Here is a 25266-nt window from a genome sequence, read left to right on the forward strand (position 1 = left end):
GGTAAAAAAATTTTTTTTGATATTCTTCAAAAAAGACCGGACATGAGGGAACATGCCGAAATTTTTTACAGTAGTACTGCTAAGCTTGAAGATATTTTAGATGCTGGCAGATACTGTGTAATACTGTTGTACGGAACTGTTAAAGACACGCAGCTAACCAAGTTAAGAAAAATAAAAGATTTGGAAGCTTTTCTCGATCAGATGCGGTACGAACAGTTCATCAAAGCTACAACGAAAAACTGTGCGGTTAAGCTATCATCCCTTCTGCCCACTGTTGATGCCGTAGATGAGCATTCAAAAAGATGCTATTACCAAATTCAACAGTGGCTTGGCAATGAAAATATCAGAGCAACAGATTGGGGATGGTATTCCAAAGATGGTTTGGTATTACCCGTACGCATAAACAAACAACCTGCACCCGATGAACTTTTGAAAATTATTTTTTGCCAATGCAAAAAAGGATGCGGCGTTTCATGTTGGTGCAGAAAAGTTGGTTTATACTGTAACTCTACTTGTTCTGGGTGCTCAGGTGAAGGGTGCAATAATAGTCCACCAATAATTGAAGAAGATGAGGATGACATAGATCACGAAGAAAGTGTAATTGATGACGAATAAAATTAATATTATAATTGTTTTACCTATAAATGTAAATATTTTCAACTATTTATGTAAATGTATAAGAATATATGGTGCCTTTTTATGTTGATAAATTTTTTTGTATTTAATTCTACTTTTTTCAATTTCCATCTATTCAATTAGTTTATAAAAACTGCAATGTTGTAAAGGGTGATTTTCAAAAGTTGAGAAGTTGCAAAATTTTGGCAAAAAATTGTTTTTACTTATAGCACTCATAACAATTGATTTTTAAGGGTTGAAAATTTATAAATTGTATTTTAAAGTATAAAAAAATCACTATTTAACTAATCCAAACCAAATACTATAAAGCAGAGGGTGAGTTGAGCTTAATTCCAAATTTTTATGCAAATCGTTCCAAGGCGAAATCATTTTTTTAGAATTAGTAATTTTTTTACATTAATCTCTAACAAGGGTTGCTTTTTAAGGGTTAAAATATGATGGAACTCTATTCAAAAGTATAAAATAATCATTATTTAACTAATTCAAACCAAATCTTGCCCATATTCAGATTTAATATGTTATTTTATAATTTTTGACAATTAGGAATAGTTTTCACCCCTAAGAACAATCAGGGTTCGTCTACATGACATAAACTATAAAGCAGCGGGTGAATTGAGCTTAAATCCAAATTTTTATCCAAATCGATCCAAGGCGAAATCATTTTTTTAGAATTAGTAATTTTTTACATTAATCTCCAACAAGGGTTGCTTTTTAAGAGTTGAAATATGATGGAACTCTATTCAAAAGTATAAAATAATCATTATTTAAATAATTCAAACCAAATCTTACCCATATTCAGGTTTAATATGTTATTTTATAATTTTTGAAAATTACGGGTAGTTTTCACCCCTAAAACCCTTCAGCACACTTCGGTTCGATATAGATTTTGATCCTTGGGCTTTCACCTACCTTCTGTTAAAATTTCAACTTAATCCATGCAGGACGAAAAAATTGCGAGGTTTTAACTTTTTTTCGAGCTTCGTTTCCTGAACTACCATTGTCGATGGTGCGGAGCCGCGTATGAACTACTGCGTCGTAAGTTAACTTTCTGCTTATCACTCTACTTTTGGTACGTTTTTTTTTGTTTTTTTGCGCGCCTTAGTCCCCCTTCTGCAGCTTCTTTGGATATTTTAGAAATAGTACTAGAACCCACTCCCGTCATAAAGCTTACTTTATCGATTAAACTTTTACTTTCACCACTCTCTAAAATTAGATTTTAATTAAATACATTTAAAATAATTTTGTTTTACACGGATGTCCTAGATATTCTATTAGCTTAATTTCAGAATAACTACTAAACAACCACAAAAACTTCTTATTATTATAGGTACGAGATACGAAGACAGTTGGTTTGTAATGACCATGATTCTAATGCATGTTCTGCTCTCACCGAAACACAATTATTAAGCTGTTATTAATTTAATTAATATAATATAAAATAAAATTATCTTTTGTAAAAAATATGCATTTAATTAAAATCATTTTTCCTACTTTATATTTTCTTGTGTCCGATAAACACTTCTGGCTAGTTACGTTAGAAAACATTCATTTTAATTTATTTTTGTTAAAAAGAAAATACAAATACAACCCTGAATCGTTATCGCTTGTACCCGTTATGGCATCGGCGCGCTTCTACCGTCCATAAAAAATACGTAGCTCTCTATAGTATCTTTGATACCATCTCTCGTTATTTTTTTAATGCTAATTTTTTCCGTATCTGTTTATATATTACTAGAAAAAAGTATACATAAAATAATGTCACTTACGTGTAATAATCAAAGCAGTTTCCTGTAAATCCACAATCCATCATTGTACAGGAATTTCCTCTCACATTTCCAGGTGTTATCTCATACGTAATATTAAATCCATAAACATCCAAAAATTTATCTAGCACTCTCAAATGTACACTGTCAGCAGAGCTTAGCTTCAGCTGTATCACCAAAAAGCTTTGATACGTTTTAATCCATCTCGTTCTGCTGATGTTAGTTTCGTTAACTTTGTGGATCAGTTTGGGATTAATCTTGTAGTCATCACCGTAAATTTGGTACTCTGTAAAGGTTAGGCCTTCGTAAACGAACAGCTGTGTTAGATATACGACTATGGAAGTATTGGGAGTGGCAGCAAATTGTGCATCAATCACCCATTCGCAGTTAATGGGAGTTTTGAATGGAGCTGCAAATAATACAAGTCGATAATAAAAATTGTTTACAAAATAGTCACTGGCAATAAGAGAAGTCGGATGAAAGTCATAGCCTATATATAAAAATAGTATAAGGGCCAGGGTTGTTTCATGGATGATCAAATTCCACAGACTTAAAAAGTTTATTCCCATGTATTTTAACCTTTTATGGCGTCAGAAGTCACGGGAAATTGTTAAAAATAATTTAATTGTGTACATCATTATGATTCGCAAACTAAAAAATATAAATCATGATTACAAAATTCAATTTGTTCCCTTAAAAAAACCTATAAAACCATGTTTTGTAAACCTTTATCCCATATTTTTTTTTACATTTACGTGCTCGGCAACTATGGCCACTCGCACGGGAGCGATTACAAACAACATTACAAGAGGTATTAATAAGTAATGCCATATAAAAATAATTAAGAGTTTATGATACAATAATACTTTTCTAAAAAACTGAAGAATTTGTTTTATCTGGTTGGGTTTCACTGTAAGTTAGCACTGGCATGTTTGACAGTAGGTCGGACAACTGATGTTATCAGAAAGCTGTGTGTTAGTTTAGAATGGCCTAGAATGGATTTTTCGTATAACTGTAAGGTTTTGTCTAGATAGTTCCGTGAGGCCAGTGTATAATGGTTTAAACAATGATGGCTGGATTGCACGTAAGGATGTATTTAAAGAGCTCCAGTGGTTTTGCCATAATCTGCTGGTGAATCTGTAGTGGTATCTGTTAAAGCCCTTTTAGCAAGCTGATCTGCGAGTTCGTTGCCAGGTATACCAATGTGAGACGGGATCCATATAACGATACTCTTAGTGTTAATGTAGAAAGGTGGTACAAGGGAATGATCGGTAAATAATTCCTGAATGTATAACAAGGATGCTAGAGAGTCTGTACAAATGACAACATTTTTATTCGGAAGGTTAATATGCTTAATAGCCTGTAGGATACTATAAAATTCCCCAGTACGTACGCTGCATAAACGAGGAATAAAAGAAGTACAGATGAGATGGTTTTTAGAGAGGACTGAACAGCCAACCCACAAATCACTTTTGGAAGCATCGGTGTATAATACTTGATCAAAGTGATTATTGTGTATAATTTTAAAAAATGCTTTTATCCTGAGTTCTTTATATGTTTCGTATTTATTGAATTTTATTAAACATGTGTTAGTGTGATAAGAGTGCATAAACCAAGGAGGAATTAAAAGAAAGGGGATGGGGTTTGTGAGAGTAAAGTAAATGTCATTTGTTTTTGTGGATAATACAGAAAATATAGGATTTATTATTGGAGAGCGGTGTTGTAAATAAACGGTAGACAGGACTAAGAGGGTTAGAAAAGACAGTAGCAGCAAAGGAAAGAAAAAGGTTCTGTTGTCTAATCCAGAGTGGGGGTTCATCGGCTTCACAGTAAAGACTCTTAAATGGACTGAAAGGAAATGCACCTAGACAGAGTCGAAGAGCTATATTATAGATAGGGTTTAAGAATTCTAGATATGTCTTGGAACCGGACATATAAGCAATGCTGCCATAATCTAATTTAGAGCGAATACGTACCGTATATACTTTGAGGAGCGACTTTTCATCTGCATCCCTATGATAATGAGACAGTGTTTTAAGAATATTTAATCTTTTGTGTCAGGAACTTTTTATCTTAAAAATATGGTGCTTCCAAGAGAAGCGAGAGTCAAATATCAAACCAGAATTTTACCATTATTAACTACAGGAAGAGGTAAATCAATTGTAAATATAGGTGTATTTACAATTATTATTTACATATAGTGTAGAGGACCCTCTACTAAATTTAATAATTTTGCATTTTGCTAGGGATAAAGTTAGGCAGAGAGTGAGTCCTGTTGATTATTATGTTTATGATTATTATGTTGATTTAAAACTGGTGGATATTGAAGGACCGTGACAATATAATATTAAATTATGTGCATAAGCTACATTTTGGTAGGAGAAGATTTATTCAAACAAAGATATATTTATGGCGAGATTAAACAAGGTAGGACTTAATACTTAACCTTGAGGAATACCATCGGTGTGAGTATAAACAAAAGAGAAGAGACCCTTTACAGAAACCTTAAAGGTCCTTAGATATTGTATGAAATAAATGTAATATATTTCCGGTGATATTATGTTGCTTTAGCTTGGCGATTATAGCTTGTCGATTAATTGTGCTTTGACTTTTGAAAACAAATAATTTTAATTTTATTATTTAAGAATTTATGGGTTTCTTTAAGTTTTATCTATTGGTGATTAAATTGTTTTAAAATAAATATTTTTTGACTTTGTAGGTTGTTTTTTTTTTAAATTCGATTAAAATAAAAAAAATATGGGATAAGTTTGGTTGTTTGTAAATATTATGTTTGTAAATATTTATTTACTTTTTTGACAAATAATACACAAATTCAAATTAGTTACGGTATTTTATATACCTACATTAAACACATAGAAACTATTTTTAAAAATTTTTGTTCTTGACATATGATAAGTAGAAAGGTAGTCACTTAAGCGCATTTTGACTTTTGACCTTCACGAATTGGACCGTACGCACATCTGCTTCGCGCATATAATTATTTTGTTTCGCTTGTAGCATAAATTTCATAGTTATACAATTCAAGGCGTTTGGCGCGTATCGGCGAAAAGGTGCGAAAAGTACAAAATTAAATCATTTCCGTCAGAGAATTGATTACGATTAAATTGTTTATAACAAATTCCCGTCAATTCCAACGCAAAAGTAAGTTTAAAAATCGAATTCAGCTGGTCAAAATACAAAAGAATGTACTCTAAAACTCTCTAGACTTCGATCAGCCTTAGCCTCCAGGCTAAAACGTGAAATAAAATAAAGAGTCGATGCATTGTTGCAATAATAGTTTAATAATAATAGACTAAGATGTTTATTGTTATATTAGTTGGTAATATTTCCATAATATATTTACCGATAATGCTCAATATGGCATCAAAATTATCCACACAAATATTCTAAGCTAGGGGTAACTTAAGCCTGCATTATTACCTATATAGAGCAACGAGTTATTTTAATTATACAAAAGTAATTATCAGCACTGTTTAATAGTTATTATATAAAAAATAAAGAAAAATGTTAAAAAATAATGTTGGCCTTTTATATGAGTATAAAAAGTAATGGAATATTTTAATTATTCAAAAATAAGGGCTAATAATGTTCCAAAAAACTCTATAAGAGCAAAGTGGTTCATTTTTCATCTAACTTTTGTTTTAAAATAAAAAAAAAAACTACTTAATCTCGACCAAATATTACCTGGAAAGTTCGGTGTACTTAAAATGCCTCTAGCTGCAGTATACGTTCCTCCGCAGTTTTTCTTATTACTCCCTGAATATGTCAAAGACAGACTGGATATAAGAAGAAAGAAGGGAGCCCACATTGCGTAAATATATTTTAAGGGTCCTCTCGATTCAGCATTTATCTGGAAAAGAAAAGTCTTTTTAAATTGGATAAAAAATAATAAAATATGTGTATGTAAAATTAAGTTACACCTAAAAACTAGGTTGTATTTTTAATTCTATCATTTTATTTATATTTTACACTATTCATTTGACCGTCCAAGTATATAGATGTATTCAGAGCTCCGCTATCTAATCAGTGGTAATTAAGTAGTAATTAAGATATATCATTAGGCGTGAGAGATATCAATGGCCATGGTTGTAAGCTATCACGATAAATTCAAGTAGACTTAGGTAAGCGAAATATTTAAATATTTATAATGTTTCCTCTTCATACCGAAACGGACGTACTAATAGTCCAACAAAATAATGCGATTTTCGCAGAGAATACACAACGTTCACAAAATGAGCAGTCACTTTATAATGCATAGTGTCAGTCAGAAGAAAATGTTAAGAGACTTAATATGGATAATCATCGGTTGAATCAAATAATCGTCGATATGGAAAAGAGATTAGCACAGCTGAAAAAAGCCGAACAACATACAGCGTTAACCGCAAGTGCTGATAATTCACAAAAGAAAATAAAAGCAGATAAACTTGAATATTGTAACGATGAAGAAGATTTAGAGTATAAAACGGGCTGGATAAGAACCGAAAACAGGAAAACTAACAAAAACCTTAAATGGATACCTCATTATCTCCTCCCTCTCCGCAAAAATCAAGTGCAGAGACACAAATTGAAACACCAATCAAAAAACCAAAACCACCACCTCCGGTTGTAGTAGAAGGTTTTCAAAGTGCTGTTGACCTGAGTAAGCTCCTGACTGAGGCTGGTATTACCTTCACTATCATCATCAGCCTCTCTCAATCCACTGCTGGACATAGGCCTCCCCTGTTTGTCTCCAAAGTGTTCTATCTTGTGCTTGCTGTATCCAGTTTTTTGTTGTCTTTCGTAAGTCGTCCTGCCATCGTGTTGGTGGTGTTCCTCTGATACGTTTATCGGCTCTTGGTCTCCATTTCACTAGTTTGCGAGTCAATCTTCCATCCTTCATTCTGGCAATGTGTCCAGCCCATTTCCATTTTAAGTTACAGCTTCTTTCAATGACGTCTATGACTTTGGTCTTAGCTCGTAGATCTTCGTTTCTAATCCTGTCTCGCAGAGTGGCCCCTATCATTGATCGCTCCATTTTTCTCTGCGCTACTCTTAGTTTTTGTGCGTTTTTCTTAGTGAGCGATAATGTTTCTGCACCATAGGTCATCAAGTCATCACCGGTAGCACGCGTTGGTCGAAAACTTTTTCTTCATATTAGTTGGGATGTCACTCTTAAAAACGTTCCTAAGAGCTCCGTATGCTGCATTCGTATGCTCCATCCGTGTATTATTCTTCTGGATACTTCGGTTGTTTGATTGTCCTTACTTATCTTAATTTCGTGACCCAGATATATATATTTGTCTACAGTTCTATTTCTTCATTTTGTATTTCAAGGTGTTTACTTGGTACTATGTTCATATATTTTGTTTTTGGTTTACGTCATATATTTTGTTTTTGTTATATTCATTTTTAAACCTATTTCATGAGCTGTACTAAGTTCTTCCGACATTTTCTTTATTTGTCCCAAATCCTCTGCAATCAGAACTATATCGTCTGCGTAGCTTAGATTGTGTAGCATCTCTCCGTCCACATTTATTCCTGTGTCATCCCATTCGAGGGTTTTGGTCGCTTTTTCTAGAGCCGATACGAAAAGTTTAGGTGACAACGTATCACTTTGTCGGATACCTCTTTGGATTTTCATTTAGTTGCTGTTAGCGTGTAGTTGTATCGAGCTTGTCGCATTTTTACATATATTACATATTAGCCTCGAATATCGGCTATAAATGCGGCTCTCGTTTAGTGCTTCTATAACACTGTCGAGTTCTACTGAGTCGAATGCTTTGTGGAAATCTACGAATGTCAAAACTAAGGGCTTGTTATATTCTATAGATTTTTAAATGAGTTGTTTTATTGTTTGGAGGTGATCGTTGGCTCCAAAGTTTGCTCTGAATCCAGCTTCTTCTCTACTTTGATATAGGTCTAATTTCTTGTCTAATCTTGTGGTGATTATTCTCGTGAAAAGTTTATAAAGATGGTTTAACAGACTGATTGGTCGGTAATTTTCCAGATCAGTTTTGTCTCCTATTTTGTGCAGAAGAATTGTTTTGGCTCTATTCCATTCCGATGGTATGGATTTCTTTGTCAAACATAGATTAAAGAGATCTTTTATTTTCCTCATTAGCCGCCATTCTTAACAGCCTCGATTACAATTCCATCGTCTCCTGGTGATTTATTGAATTTCATTTTATTCATCGCTTGTCTAATTTCACTGAGAGCTATTTCTGGCATGAGTTCAGAGCCTTGATTTAATATTGTTTTGCTTATTGTATCTTTTAGCTGCGTTTGGTTCATCCGTCTGCTTTTATAAAGTTCTCCATAAGTCTTCTACTATTGTTAAAAACTCCTCTCCATTTGTTGTTATTTCGCCCTTTTTGTTTTTTAACTTAATGATCTGATTTTTCCATTATTTAGTTTTCTTCGCGGACTTTTTAGGCCTTTATTATTATCTATGGTTTGTTCCATCTTTAGTGTATTGTACTTTCTTAAGTCTTAAGTAAAGAAGTCTTTACAAAATGGGAGAATAGACTATAGATATTCGGACTTAATTTCCAATATATATATATATTATATATATATATATATATATATATATATATATATATATATATATATATATACATATATATATATACAAGGTGGTCCAGAAATATGTACATTAATTTCTAGAGCTCATAGTACGTCCAAAAATAAGGGTACTTCTTTATGTAAATAATAATAACGGATTTATTACGGCTGTCGCCGCTTCTCCGCCCCCAATTTCCATCTTTTTCTATCATATGCAGTTGCCTCTTCTAAGTCTCTTGCCGCCATTGCTTCATCAATATCGTTGCGCCAACTTCTCCGTGGTCGTCCTCTCTTTCTTCTTTCAGGAGGGATCCATTCCAGTACTCTCCTAGGCCATCTGTACTCTGGCATTCTTTTAACATGTCCGAACCAGATTAATTGTTTTCTTTCTATGTCCTCATTGATATTTCTCTCCATTTTCATTTCGTTTCTTATTTGTTCGTTTCTAACTCTCTCCAGTTTCGATCTACCGCAGCTTCGTCTCAGATAATCCATTTCTGTCGTCAAAAGTTTGTTTCTATTAGCTTTGGTGACGTCCCATACTTCCGAACCGTAAAGTGTAATACTTTGGACTATACTACCGTAAATGTGTTTTTTGGTTTCTCGTCGAATTGTTTTTTGCCAGAGAAGAGAGTTTAAGGCACGGGTCGCTGCTCTGCCCTTGTTTATTCTTTCCCTGATTTCGTCTGCGCTATTTCCCTTCTTGTTGAAAATGACCCCCAAATATTTGCAGGATTGCACGCCTTTGATTTTGTCGTCTTCCAAGACTAGGTCATATATTTCATCTGTTCCCACTGAGAGATATTCACATTTTGTCATATTCATGTTTAGACCTGCCACCTCATATTCTTCTTGCAGTTTTCTTACCATATAGCTAAGATCGTAGCTGTCTTCGGCAATTACTACCTGGTCATCCGCAAAGAAAAGTGTATATAGCTTGTTTTCTTCCACCGTTATTCCCATGTTTCTACATTTTTTTACCCATTTCACTAAGGATCTGTCCAAATAGATTTTAAATAAGGTGGGTGACAGACAGCAGCCTTGTCTTAGTCCTTTTGTTGTTTGAAAAGGAGAGGTAATTTCTTGTCCCATTTTAATTCTTGCAAAGTTTTGTTCGTAATATTTTTGAGTGGCGTTAATAAGAATTGGGTTTATTTTCAAGTTACCCATTTCTATCCATAGTTGGGAGATCGGTACACTGTCATATGCTTTTTCCAAATCTATTAAAGCTATATGAGTTTCTCTATTTCTCTGCACTCGTTTTTCCATTGCAATTTTTAATGTGAAGATATTATCCATAGTGGAGCGTCCGGCCCTAAATCCCGCTTGTTCTTCGGGTTGTTTGTCTTTGATATCATTTTCTATCAGGTTTCGTAGTACTTTTGAGTATAGTCGGCCTATAGTAGCAATCACTGCGATCCCTCTATAGTTTTTAGGATCCATCTTTGTGCCTTTCTTGTGTATTGGAGAGATATACGATTGTCTCCATTCTTCTGGAACTTCTTCTCCGTTTAAGCATCTTTCGAATAATTTTCGGATCATCTCAAACAGTTTTGATGATCCATACCTAATCAACTCTGGATGTATTCCGCCTGGGCCTGGAAATTTTTTTAATTTCATTCCCTTAACTGCTTCATTCACTTGTTCTATTGATATTTCGATTCTTCCTTCTACTTCCACTTGTTCATTTGTCTGTTTAAACCTTTCTCTTCTCTCTGTTAATAAGTTCTCAAAATGCTCTACCCATGTGTTCTCTGGTATTCTATTTATTATGACTTGGTTTTTTGTCTTTGTTCTCATCGTTTTTATAGTTCTCCAGGCTTCAGAGCTCTTTGTCCCTCCTATATGGTTGTCTAGGTATTGGCATTTTTGTTCCCATGTACTATTTTTCTTTTTAACCACTTCTCGTTTGACTTCTTTATTCAAGTTTTTATATTGTTGTTTTGTATGTTCGTCTCCCTGTTGTAATAACTGTAGATATACTTCCTTCTTTCTTTTTATCTTTTCTTCCACTTCTTTATCCCACCAATATGGTTTATCTACTCTTCGTACCTGTGGCCCTAAGGCTTCTAGCGCTGCGTCTTTCATGCAGTTTTTTATATGTTCGTATTCATCCGTCGTTGATCTGTGTGATTCCTGTAGTTTTTGTGTTAGTCTCCAGGAGTAAAGTAACTGTGTGCTCTCGTTATCTAGATTATCTAAGGTGTACGTAGTTCTCTCTATTTTTTCTCTGTGTTCTTTGTTGATGTCTGTGTGGTTCCTGTCTACGAATGGTGTATATATTTTTCCTATTATCAGGCAGTGGTCCGAGCCGCACTCTGCTCCTCTATTCACCTTTACGTCCTGTACTCTTAACTTAGTTTGTTGTCTTGTTATCAAATAATCTATTATCGATTTTAGACCTCTTGTGTGCTGATACCAGGTGTATTTATGTATGTTCTTGTGGGCGAAAAAACCATTCAAAATCTTTAACTCATATTGTTGGCATATATTTATGAGTCTTTCTCCGTTGTTGTTAACAGTTTCTTCTCCATGCATGCCTACCACTTTACTTTGAACTTGTTTTCCTACTCTGGCATTCAGGTCTCCTCCGCATATAATCTCATGGCTGTTAGGAATTTCGTTCAGGATTTTTCTAAAGTCTTCTTCAAAAGCTTCCTTTTCTTGCACTGAGTAGTCATCATTTACGGCATATACCCCCAGAATTGTTATTTGTGTTCCTCTTAGGAGAACCGTCACTTTAATAAAACGTTCGTTGTATGCTTCCCAAGATTTAATATTTTTTTCAAATTTCTTGTGTACAAATATTGATATCCCTGCTCTTGCTCTTTGATCCTTTCCCACTCCTGAGAAGAAATGTAGATAGTCTTTTAATTTTTCGCTTCCATTTCCTTTTTTCTTGGTCTCAGAGAGAATGGCTATATCTAATTTTCGATTTACAAATTCCTGCATAATTTCTTGTTGTTTGTTCCGGATTCCCTGTATATTCCAGATTCCGTAATTCATGGTCCATTTTCGTTGCTGTTTTCGTCTACTGTAATTTCCGTCCGGTAACCGAGGCTCATTGGGTATTTTAGCACTGTAGAATTTTCACAAGTGTAAGGTCGCTGGCCTTACGACTTAACCCCCATCCTTGGAGGACCGAATTTTCTGTTGGGGTTTATTCCCCTAGCCGATATGTTCCAGTTTTTAGGCGCCAGAAACTCGCCTTTTACCCTCTCTCGTCTGCTACATAACGTACTCCCATTGTACGCCATGCACCCAGTGGTTACGCGACATGGTATGTCTTCGTGGACGTGAGAGTAGGATTTGCTGGCAGAGCTGAGTTTTATTCCTAAAACCTCCAACTCATTCGTTGGAAAACAGTGGGCATTTCTTAGCGTTTTGTTACGACAAAAGCATCGGCGGCTTCATGTCGCCCCCAAGACCCCTTACCAGCCTTTAACCACCTCTTTATGTACACTTTTTTATAATACTGAATAATAAGGGAGATACAACCCTTTAAAGGGGTGAATTGAAATTCTTATTTTTTCAAATATCTTCCAAACGGTTTTGAATACGGAGTTCATATTTTGGGAGTGATTATAAGACATTAGGATAATTAATTTTATGTCACCACCTACCACATCCTATATTATTACAGTGTAGTTTTGGAGGGTAAGTGGGGGTTATTGCGTCACATGTTTTTTAATTTTTACATATTTTAAAAAAATATTTTAAAAATTGTTTCCTTAGATTTTCTACGCAAAAAAGGTGCTCTTGTAATATTTCGATAGATATCACCGTTTTCGATTTATTTAAACTCGAAGGTATACATGTATTTTATTGTAATCGTTACTTAGTTCTCGGGAAGAACCGCGTTGAGAATTTATTACTCTTAAGAGTATTTCTTAATATTCATCAAGTATGCTTTGGAATTGACACTTGTGTTAGCAACAACACTTTAATCTCAAGTAGTCTATGAATTGTCAGTGACGTTGAATAACAATTAAATTATTTTATCTACACTTTTATTGTACTCGACAGTGAAATTTGTTTAACACGTCTCTTTTGCTATATTTTTAAATTTGTTTGCCCGCAATATGGCACACTATTCAAATTCTGAGATGACAGACATACTTTTAGTATTAGGGGAATGTTCGGGAAATGCTGCTACCGCTGTAAGACGCTACAGAGAAAAGTATCCGAACAGAAATATTCCCAATGCCAGGACTTTTGTAAGTACTGAACGACGCCTGAGAGAAACCGGTTGTCTTCAAAGAAGGAATACAGATGCTGGTCGTCGTAGAGAAGCAAGAAATGTTCGCGTTGAACAGCAAATATTGGATGCTGTAATAAATGACATCACAATAAGTACACGCAGGTTAGGATTAAGAACGAATATTTCCCATCAAAGTGTTTTAAGAGTTCTGCATGAAGAGCAATTACATCCTTACTACTATCGACGGGTGCAGGAATTGTTACCTGACGATATGCCACTTAGAGTTGATTTTTGTGAAGTATTGCAAAATAAAGTTCAAACTGCACCAAATTTTTTAAGCAACATTCTGTTTACAGACGAGGCCACATTTACAAGACGAGGTATGTTCAATTCTAGAAATATGCACTTCTGGGCTGAAGAAAATCCAAGGGCTACAATGGAAACTCACTTCCAACACACGTTCAAGATAAACGTTTGGGCAGCTACTTTAGGAAATAGTTTCATAGGATACCACATCTTTCCCGGAAATTTAAATGGTAACATGTATTATAATTTTCTAGACAATATTTTACATGATATTTTGGAAGATATTCCATTACAAATACGAAGAAACATGTTTTTCATGCATGATGGTGCTACACCACATTACACAAGAATTTGTAGAAGGTGGTTACATGAACATTTCCCTGATAGGTGGATAGGCCGGGGTGCGGATGCACCGATTCATTGGCCTGCTCGTAGTTGTGATCTTAATCCAATGGACTTTACAGTATGGAGTTATTTGAAATTAAAAGTGTATAACACTCCAATTAATACACTAAATGAGTTAAGAGACAAAATTGAACAAGTATTTACCGATTTACAAAACGATCCAGTAACATTAAATGGATTAATGCGTTCGCTAAATAAAATAATTAGATTATGTATTCAACAAAATGGAGGACATTTTGAACAGTTGTTGTGAAATATTATTTTCGCCATTAATTAAATGTTAAGTATTAATTAAGTTTTCCATTAATTTGTAATATTATTGTTAACACAAGTGTCAATTCCAAAGCATACTTGATGAATATTAAGAAATGTAACGATTACAATAAAATACATGTATACCTTCGAGTTTAAATAAATCGAAAACGGTGATATCTATCGAAATATTACAAGAGCACCTTTTTTGCGTAGAAAATCTAAGGAAACAGTCTTTAAAATATTTTTTTAAAATATGTAAAAATTAAAAAACATGTGACGCAATAACCCCCACTTACCCTCCAAAACTACCCTGTATTAATATAGGATGTAGTAGGTGGTGACATGAAATTAATTATCCTAATGTCTTATAATCACTCCCAAAATATGAACTCCGTATTCAAAACCGTTTGGAAGATATTTGAAAAAATAAGAATTTCAATTCACCCCTTTAAAGGGTTGTATCTCCCTTATTATTCAGTTTTATAAAAAAGTGTACATAAAGAAGTACCCTTATTTTTGGACGTACTATGAACTCTAGAAATTAATGTACAAAATTCTGGACCACCTTGTATATATATATATTATGATCAAGCAACAACATCCATCAAAATAGTTGAACAAACGGAGCCCATTAAGATACGGCGAGGAGTCAGACAGGGTGACACTTTATCACTCAAACTATTCCATCAAGCTTTGGACGACGTTATGAGGAAATTACAATGGGAAAAACGGGGTATTAACATAAATGGCCACTACTTAAATCACTTGAGATATGCAGACGACATTGTATTAATAACAGATAAAAGAGAAGAATTACAAAATATGATGGATGAATTAAATAGCGAATCAACAAAAATAGGTCTACAAATGACTTATAATAAAACGAAAATTATGACCAACCTACCAGAAGAATTAATAATTACAATCGCACAAACAACTATAGAACAAGTAAAAGAATATGTATAGTTGGGACAACTAGTTAAATTAAATAAAGAAAATCAGACCGGAGAAATAAAGAGAAGGATACGATTGGCTTGGGTATTCTTTGGAAAACTTTCCAATATACTAAAAAATAGAAAATACCACCAATATTTACAAACAAGAGTCTTCAACCAATGTATACTTCCTGTTCTCACCTACGGTTCTCAAACTTGGACGTTTACAAAGGAAAACATGGAAAAAATAGCAAGGACCCAAAGAGCCATGGAAAGGCAAATGCTGAACATCAGGCTATCAGACAAGAAAAGAAATACTTGGATCCGCAACAAAACAAAAGTGACCGATGTATTAACGCAGATAGCAAAACTTAAGTGGAAGTTCGCTGAACATACCATAAGATAGAAAGACGACAGATGGAATAAGATGATTATACACTGGAGACCATATATAGTTATAAACGAAAAAGAGAAAGGTCACAAATGAGATGGTCAGATGACTTGAAGAAACACGCAGGCCCAAAGTTAATACCAACTGCCTACAATAGAGAGACGTGGAAGAAGCAAGAGGAGGCCTATGTCCAAAATTGGACAGCAAGGGCTGTATAGATAGATAGATAGAGTTTTGAGGTATCAGATCTATAAATCAATATTCTAAATAACATGCATTTTTGCACAACCTGCTGTGCTATGACATGTTTTCGACATAGATCCATAGGACTATTCAATTTAGCAGCCGAAATTGCCAATGGCCTGATACATAGCCTCCCTATTTTCTATATGACAATTTTTTATTGTATTTCTGCAATAAAAAAATAAAACAAAAGTAAATGTTGATGATTTTTTTTTTGTCATTCATACGTGACTGCATTAGATGGAAACATAACTTTTATTTTAAGTTTGGCTACTTAATAACAATTTCCAGCCTGAAATTAAAAACAAAAGCATGTAATTTTAATTTTACCACGAATAAGTAATTCTTAAATGAAAGTATATTTTATTATTTACTAAATTCCATGTATTTTTATAAAAAACACTTTCAGCATTCTGGTTTTATTGGAGTCGTAAAGAAAAACTGTCTACTTAATGTATCTTCCCTACAAATTACTCATATCACGATTATTGGTGCTAAATAACTTGTATTCGAGTCTACTGATAACAGTAACCAATCCGAGTATTTATAAACAACTGCTAGTACAAGAATACCTCCTTCTTTGCAGGTAACTAATTAAAATCTACGGTACAGTGGGTGGATCAAATAAACTTGTTTGTAGTACCGCCTACATTATTGAATTGGAAGGAGTGCTTAGTGTTATATTTTGAAATACATATTATATTTTCTAGTCAGTCTAGGTTACAATATAATGTATATTATACAGTAAGGTCTCTTTTTATGCGGATTATTTTTAGGCTATGTGAAAGTTGTATGTGCGGTTTGTATTTCATCAAAAAATTTCTATTATTAACTATTATAATTATCCAGATATCATTAAAGTGAGCGTTTGCAATTAGGGGATTTCCTTGTTACATGATGTCCCTTACATTACATCATTACGTCATTGCGAGTTTTGCATTGAAAGGTATAACCATTTATTGTTTTAAAATAATTTTTTTCTTAGCGGTGCTTCGTTTTAAAATAAGTTGTTTAAAATTTTGTTGATTCCAGTTTTCGTATTGAAATACATATTTTTTGTGTTTCTTTTTTTAAGAATTTATTTGGCCCAATGGAGAAAAAAAAACAACAAAGACAACCAGTTTCGTTGGAAACGAAAATTGCAATTTTAGGTCTCTTAGAAACAGAAGAATGATCTACGGCAATTGGAAAACATTTTAATTCAGGCGAATCAACTATAAGAGAAATAAATAAGAAAATCTATAATTTCTGGTTGAAAATTAAGCGAGAAATTTTCATCCTACTCAAGGGATGTATTATTGGAAATAAAAGAAAGAGCCATCGTAATTTGGATTAAGGAACTAATTCAAAGAAGAATTCCTTTAAGTGGTTATTTAATCCAGGAAAAAGCTCTTCAGTTTTATGAGTAATTGAAACGGTCAGAGCCACCAACTTCCACTTCCCAAGCAGGTAAAACGTTTTCAGCTAGCAAAGGATAGCTAATCGGGTTTATAAAAAGAAATACATTTCATAATATCAAGATCAAAGAAGAGTGTGCTACAGCAGATAAAGCAGCAGCAAAAATATTTCCACAGGAGCTAGCAAAAATTAATGAAGATGGGGACTATTGTACCGATCAAATATTTAACGCTAATGGAACGAGACTGTATTGGAAAAAATTGTTTAACAGTACTTACATCGTACAGTAAGGAAAAAACTGCAAGTGGACATAAAGCAAGTAAAGATCGAGTAACATTATTACATTTTTTTTTTGTAGAAATATATCAGGAGAGAGGATATTGAAACCGCTCTCTAATAAATAAATGTCTTAGACCACGTGCTTTAAAAGATTGACTTTACAAGTAAAACAAGAAAAAGCACTTGATGTTAGAAAATTGATAGAAAAACACTATAATTTAAACTGGAAGAGCATTAAAGAATTAAGCTATTTTAAACACATTTTAGAACAACACAACTTTAAAAAACATCCAGCTGCTGACGAAGTTTATAAATAATTAATTTACTTTCAACAACAATACTAGTAAAATGAACAGGTTCCACTGTTTACCTGTTTATCAACACGATATGAATAAATATAAATAGTCACAAAAAGGAATCGAAATATGGACCAGTTTTGTCCTAAAATAATACCAAAATATACTTTACTAGTAAAACAAGAAAAAGCAGTTGTTGTTTGAAAATTAATAGACAAACATTATGATTTAAACTGGAAGAGTACTGAAAAATTGAATTTTATTAATTTTGTAAGAGATTTTTAAAAAAATATGAATTTCGCTCAAAAGTAAAGTACCTTTATATTTGACAGCATCGAAAATTGTTATTATGGCAAGTTGTTTGGAATTAAAAACTATGTTTTAACATGCAAGTACATCCTTCAAAACAACTTTCATTTACGTAATGTTTTGTAAATCAGAAATACTGCATGTTATAAAGTTAGCAAAGAACAAGAAAGCCGTTGGCCCTGATAACATACCGACAGCGATGTTAAAGCTTATAAATGAGGAAAACATTGGAATACTGGTCAAGCTTTGAATGATGTTTATTCGACTGGTGATATCCCTGAAGATTGGTTAAAGTCCGAATTCATAACACTACCAAAAAAACAACATCCGAAAAACTGTAGCGATTATAAAATGATAAGCCTTATGAGCCACAGTTTGAAAATATTTCTACGCATCATCCACAGTAGAATCAGAGATAAATGTGAAGAAGACCAGGATGAAACACAATTTGGCTTCAGAAATGGACTGGGAACTCGGGACGCCCTCTTTGCACTAAATGTATTACTGCAGAAATGTCGAGATCAAAGAAAAGACGTCTTTGCTGTATTTATTGACTATGAAAAAGCCTTTGATCGAGTACAGCATCACAAATTAATTACAATATTAAAAGATAAACGAGTTGATAGTCAAGACATATGATTCATAGAAAAGTTATACTGGCGTCAAACAGCGACAGCTCGCATAAACGGAAAATCAACAGAAATATGTAAAATACAAAGAGGTGTCAGACAGGCTTGTATACTATCCCCACTCTTATTTAATTTATATTCAGATAGAATATTTCAAGAAGCGCTGCATAATTTGGAATGGGGCGTGAAAGTTAATGGAATTCTGATAAATACAATCAGATATGCAGACGATACAGTTATTTTAAGTGATGACATGAATGGATTACAATGCCTTTTAAATGCCATTGATACAATGGGAAGAGAGTTTGGCCTAAACCTAAACTGTTCAAAAACAAAACGCATGGTGTTTAGCCGTTTAGCACATCAAGATGCACGATTATATGTTGATGGTCATATAATTCAAAGAGTGTCCAGTTTTAATTATCTTGGTTGCCATATTACTGAACAACTAGATCCAGATCAAGAGATAAAACGTGGAATCGAGATAGCCCGCACGACATTTTTAAAAATGAAGTCATTCTTCTGTAATGATAACTTGCAACTTCAACTTCGAAAGCGCATGGTTAAATGCTACATTTGGTCAGTCCTCTTATACGGTGTCGAAGCATGGACATTAAAAATATCCACCATTAATCGTCTGGAGGCCTTTGAAATGTGGCTGCACAGACGTATACTAAAAATTCCATGGACGGCTATGCTGACAAATGTGGCAGTCCTTGAGAGAGCAAATGCTGCTCGCGAGCTGCTTGATAACATCAAATGTAGAAAGATGGTCTATTTTGGACACGTAGTAAGGGGAGACCGATATAATATTCTTCAACTTTTTATGATGGGTAAAATCGAAGGACGCAGAGGAATTGGTAGAAAGCAGGCCTCTTGGTTGAAGAATATCAGGGAGTGGACAGGAATGAGGAAAGCTGAGCAACTCTTTAGAATAGCTACAGAGACAGTTTCGCCATGTTAATCACCAACGTCAAGGGGACTTGATAGGGCACGTTAAGAAGAAGAAGAATGTTTTGTAGACATTAATGATAGCGACTTAAACAATTGAATGACCACCCCGAATAAGGTTGTAACCCACAAAATCATGTTTTGCCAAGAAACCATGTTTTGCCATGTTTTGTTTCGTTTGTTATCAAATTTAAGATCAACAATATACTTTTTATTATTGGATAAGGAAAACAAAAAGTTTAATGGGAGGCAAATATAGCATTAACTTTTATATATAAAAAATTTGAAGGTATACTTATAAGTCGATAGAAAATCAGTTTAATGAAACAGGGTTGTAACATCTTAACATTTTGTTTGGAAACATAAGGAAATAAGACCAATATGACTGCTTATTAAGAAAAGGATATTTATTTTTCAAAGAACACCTATACCTATATTTATTTATATAAATCTACATTATTAACAAAGATAATAAAAAACTATTTTTAATTTTTCGGCACGAGCAAACTTCAATAAAATGAGAAAGGTACTTTGAAATGGTCCTCGATCGGACCATAGGATGGTATTATATTATCATCGCCACGTAAAATAAATGCATTATTTTAAATGCGAGCGTTCACTGTCAGTGCTATGCTCTAGGCGAGGATACCATGCCATGGTCATCGTAATGAACGCACCCTAAGAGTTAGACTGGCAAGGTGTTTTCTCGACTCTGGTTTACGGGATAGAAGCATGGACACTTAACGAGTCGACTACTAAAAAGTTGGAAGCATTTGAACTGTGGGTGTATGTAAGAATCCTGAAGATATCATGGACCGAGTATATACCAAACAACGAAGTCATGAGAAGAGTCAACAAAAGAATGGAAATATTGAAAATCATTAAGACACGAAAACTACAATACCTGGGGCATGTTATGCATAATGAATGATACAACATACTTCACTTAATTATACAATGGAAAATCCAGGCCAAGAGAAGTGTAGGAAGGGGAAGAATCTCGTGGTTGCGTAATTTGAGGGAATGGTACGGATGCACATCAATCGAACTATTCAGAGCGGCAGCATCTAAGATTAGAATAGCCATGATGATTGCCAGCCTCCTTCGCGGAGAGGGCACTTAAAGAAGAAGAAGATAGGTATAAATTTTATTATATTTATTCTTTAAATTTCAAACATATTTTATTTAGGTAGTTCCTATCTGGAGGTAAGTCTTAGCTTTTTTATATTGGGGAGGGGGCCTCTTCGGTTACTTCCGCCCGGGGCCTTCTGAATTGAAGTTACGCCACTGCGTATCTTCAACTCTAATTCTGTAATCAACAAATGAATAAGGAACGTATAAAAATATTTAATTTTAACTCATTAACATATTTTCTTTTAATTTAAAAATTTGGCCCCACAATTTTACAAGTTTTATAAAAAAATGTTTTTTGCATCTAACATTTTTAAAATTTTAATTAACGTTTAAAGTGTAAGACTTCTTTGATAAGACTTCAGATATTTACCGTTTATTGAGACTAGTCTAAATGTACTTTTTAATCAAAGAGAACGAAAGTCTTTGTAAATCTCATCATTAAAATTCGGCGCTTAAATTTAAGGGAGTGTCTGCTACAAATAATTTTTTTAATTTCCAACTCTCCCTTGCCAACATGTTTTAACTTTATTTACTTGTTTATTAAAATGCTTCTTATAACACGGTGTTGTTCTCATTTATTTAATTATTTAATAAACAGAAATAAAATTAAATAAAACAAAGAACGAATATACTCAAAAAAAAATAAATAAAAAAAATCGGCATGTGAGCATTGCCGTGCTCTTTCAATTTTAACAAAGAAAATGTGTGTTGCGCCACTTTGTTAATCCCTACTGTTTTTTTTTTATTTACCTGCTCCCTAAGATCATAATCTAAAAGACAAGACAAGACAAATCTAAAAATAATGTTGTATTGGACTCTCAGATTTATACAAATCTTCTTTCAAGAGTGACTAAAACAGTTTAGAGATGTTATTTGATAGTTCCTTGTTATTTATCCCTCACACCAACAATTTGTCAAATAAAGCTTACCGCAATCTATATTTCTGTGGCTAGAAGGCAAAAGGGGATAACTCTCATTTGAAAGTTTTTCAGTAGAGACATTTTTAGTTCATATGGTCTTTTTGTTACCTTATAGACGTAATATTAGTAACGTTTGTATATTTCTAGATCCGCCTTACATTCTGTTAGATATATTTAAGTGTTTTTTCTTAAATTAATATCTGTGTCCAATATTTTGATTAATTAAAAAAAATATTTTAGGATATTTATTATTTTTAATTATTTCAAGAAAGCATAAGGAGATAAGTCAACTTATAGTTGAAATGCACATAAAATCATCTTGGTAAAGGGGGTTATGTAGATTTATACCCTTATGCTCGGTAGTAACTTGGTTAACATTATATGTGCACTGTAGTGTTAACTGAAGTTATTTCTACTTACAAAGGGCAACCACAATAAAGCAAAGAAAATATTTTGTTCTGGATATAGCATTGACAGAACAAGAAATAAAATGTAAATTTTTTCAAAAAGTTTATTAAACATGGCGGTTTCTACAGCAATCTGATGATACGTTTACAAAGTAACAATTGATCAAGATGATACTTAGAAAGAGAATTAAAGGCGCATCCTAAACACAAAATAAAAACATATATTCTATATAATACGAACAGAATAGCTTTCGCAGGAAGAAAAAAAAATTTTGATGAACACAAATATTTTTCGGAAGCTGTTTCTTTAAAATAATAAATTACAAAAATATTTGTTTTAGAATATTTTATTAAAAATTGTCATCACTAAAATAATTATCTATGTCTGGATCTGTGTCAGCAGTATTATCCAGATCTTGTGAATTTCGTGGGATTTGGGCAAGTCCACGATAACATTCTTTTGCACTCTCATCAACTAACTTAATAAGGTCTGAAAGATCGCTTACTTTTTTTTCACTTATTTGTCTTGGCTTATCATACAAATTATTTAAAGTAATGTTCTTGATATCGATGAGTGTATCTTTTTTATTTGTCTTCTAAAATTTATTTCTTGAAATGGCTGATATTCCTGAAGCGATGTTTTAAAATTAATAATGCCAAATTCCTTGGTGTATCTTAGCCATTTCATATTTCTCCAGCAAATTTCAGTCTTATTGTCTCTCTTCTTTCTCTTTATTAACATTCCTTTTAGCAGAAAGCATTTCAGAAGATAAATTAGCAAAACTCTTAAATAAACAAGAAGCAATTTCGTTGGCACGTAAAACACGGTATTAGTTTGTAAGTAAGGAGTAGGAAAAACCTGTTGTAAGTCAAATACAAATATTTTTTGACTTTTACTGTTTATACATTTTAATTTGTCTAATCTCTTTGACTCGTAAGCAGTTTCAGATTCTATATGATAATCTGCTAATAAATTCTCATGTTTTTTCCTTGCATCAGCTGTCTTACTGATATTAATATGATTCTGAAAAATATCACAATTGTTACAGGTATCGTTGCTTGGTTTTTTAAACTTTAAGCCTAATTTATCGATTGTTTGAGAGTAAACTTTATAAAAAACCGGTTCAGATGTTATGTCCTGGGTATACATTTGATACATCTTAGCTTTTGTTAATTCTGCTACTAGATACTTTTTACTAGTATGTTTTCGTGAGTAGTGAGACTCATAGGCAGGAAATTTTGATATGTGGCATAGACGAGTTCCATTCTAGATTCGGAAATTTTGTTTTTTGGTTCATGCCTGCCTCTGCTATTAGCCATAGGAATACCACAGTTGGATGACATTTTCTTTTTTGTAACAGTTTCTATAAATTTATTACTTTCGTCAAAAATAGCACAAAAACATACCTTGCAGCATTGGATTCTTCCTCCTTGGATTTCTATAAAATATGTTAAACCTTTTCCCTACATTTTTTAAAGGTTTATCAGTATCACTTCTGTTAGTAGTAATCTTCTTGTCAGAAATTTGAATTAATGAGACAATACAACTTACCCTTCTATCCTAGTTGCCCATTCCCCAGTAATTTTGAAACAGAGATAATCTATGTTCACCAAATATTTTTTTTTACACTTTCTTCTACAATCTCGCAGTGACCGTGACTGCCTAGCTTTATTGCGTTTCCTTTGTTTGTTTCATATCCTTTACCCTGTCTATTTTTTCTTTTTCCTACTTTTCGTTTCAATATTTTGTCCATTGGTTGGCCATGTTCTTCATTGTTTTCAAAATTTGGTTCATCTGAGCCATTTTTCTCCTGTTCGGTGTCAGAATCACTATGGTGGTCTTCTTGAATATGATCATAGGCCGGGTCTTTTACGCTGTCGTCTGAGTCAAAATCTTGCTGTATATTTTCTTTTACTAAAAAAAAGTATGGAATGTAGGGATCAATAATCAACAATTATACCACACGTGTAGGAATAATAATTGTTATTTCGAGTTTCCATCGTAGTGAACGTTCCTTGATAAAATTTGCGTGTGCTCTCTTCACAATCTAGACAAGTACTGACAAGAAACTGATACGAATATGATTTGCGTGGACACCGCATTCTTGCAAAAAGGGATAACTTTCTATATCCTAGCAATACTTTCATATATATTTCTTCTATCACATTCCGGCAAAAGGGGTTATCTTGATTTAATGCCTTTTACTAGCACACATTTCGAATAGTTCTCAAGTTAACATGACTTAAATCGTTTTGCTTTTCAGTTAATTTCATAATGTTAGAAAATATGTGCACATATACCATTTTACTAGTAATTACTATTTTGCTCTCCAGAAGATATCTTGAGTTATATCCTTAAAACAGTCGTAACGATTAAATTGTAGCCAAGTTACCCCTTTTTGATCAATAATAATATTTTAATTAGTAAACTTTCACTTAACTCTCTTTACCAAGATTGTGCAGAATCAAAAATGCTGTCGAATGGTATACATAACACTATTTTGCAAAAAATCGTCTTATCCCTTTTTGCCTTCCAGCCACAGATTTTGTCACCAGAAACTCTTGAGATCTTTCGCTATCCACATATAGAATTTTATATCTTACTTTCGTCCGCAGCATCTTATCCTGTCTAATGCTTTTACAGTGCAGTCACTGTACTATTTTAACCTTATCTACACCCTTGAAAAAATTAAAAATAAATTTCTAGGGTGTTGTGCTTATGGATTAAACTTAAAGAATATGTCTTTGGTGGAACGAAGGTCAAGGCTAAGGACATAGTTGTGTAAACACGTTGTTCTTTATTGGAACTGTAGAATTAATATTTTCGAGAGTAATTTCTTCGATACCGTTGTTCAGCACTAATAGTAACTTGTTTTTTGGCAACCTATCTCACACGACGATCAATAAAATCCCACTTTCTCGTATGATCTTTTAACTTCCAGAATTCATTGAGAAAAGGTCTCTATCTTCTCTATTTTGGTAGCACATTTTAGTATGCATGTGTTTTCGCATGGTGCACCTATCTGTCTTTCTTTAATTTTAATACGTTTTCGATTTGAATGTTCAAGTCCCAGATTTAGACTAGTTTCAGATTTTTCATCCACTCACTTACTAAAGTTTCTAATTCTTGTCCTATTTATTCTCTCTAAAGTGTCCCTGTTTCTTCTTTTTCTATTTGTGGTTGCCTCAGTTATATTCTAATTAGGTTCAATTATTACTCCAGGGATGTTTTCCTCTTCTGTCG

General features: G+C 33.3%; 1 long non-coding RNA gene across 1 annotated transcript in view; it reads right to left on the minus strand.

Annotated features, from left to right (window-relative positions):
* Nucleotides 1–2470: 2470 nt before the first annotated feature.
* Nucleotides 2471–25266, minus strand: part of LOC140441163 (uncharacterized) — a 471127-nt gene continuing 448331 nt past the window's right edge. Inside the window, exons 4-5 of the long non-coding RNA XR_011950968.1 lie at nt 6105–6270; nt 2471–2808 (exon numbers count right to left, since the gene is read on the minus strand). This is a non-coding gene — a long non-coding RNA (uncharacterized lncRNA). The remainder of the gene's footprint in view (nt 2809–6104; nt 6271–25266) is intronic.

The sequence above is a fragment of the Diabrotica undecimpunctata genome, chromosome 5 (assembly GCF_040954645.1).
Source record: "Diabrotica undecimpunctata isolate CICGRU chromosome 5, icDiaUnde3, whole genome shotgun sequence".
NCBI classification, from domain to species: domain Eukaryota; kingdom Metazoa; phylum Arthropoda; class Insecta; order Coleoptera; family Chrysomelidae; genus Diabrotica; species Diabrotica undecimpunctata.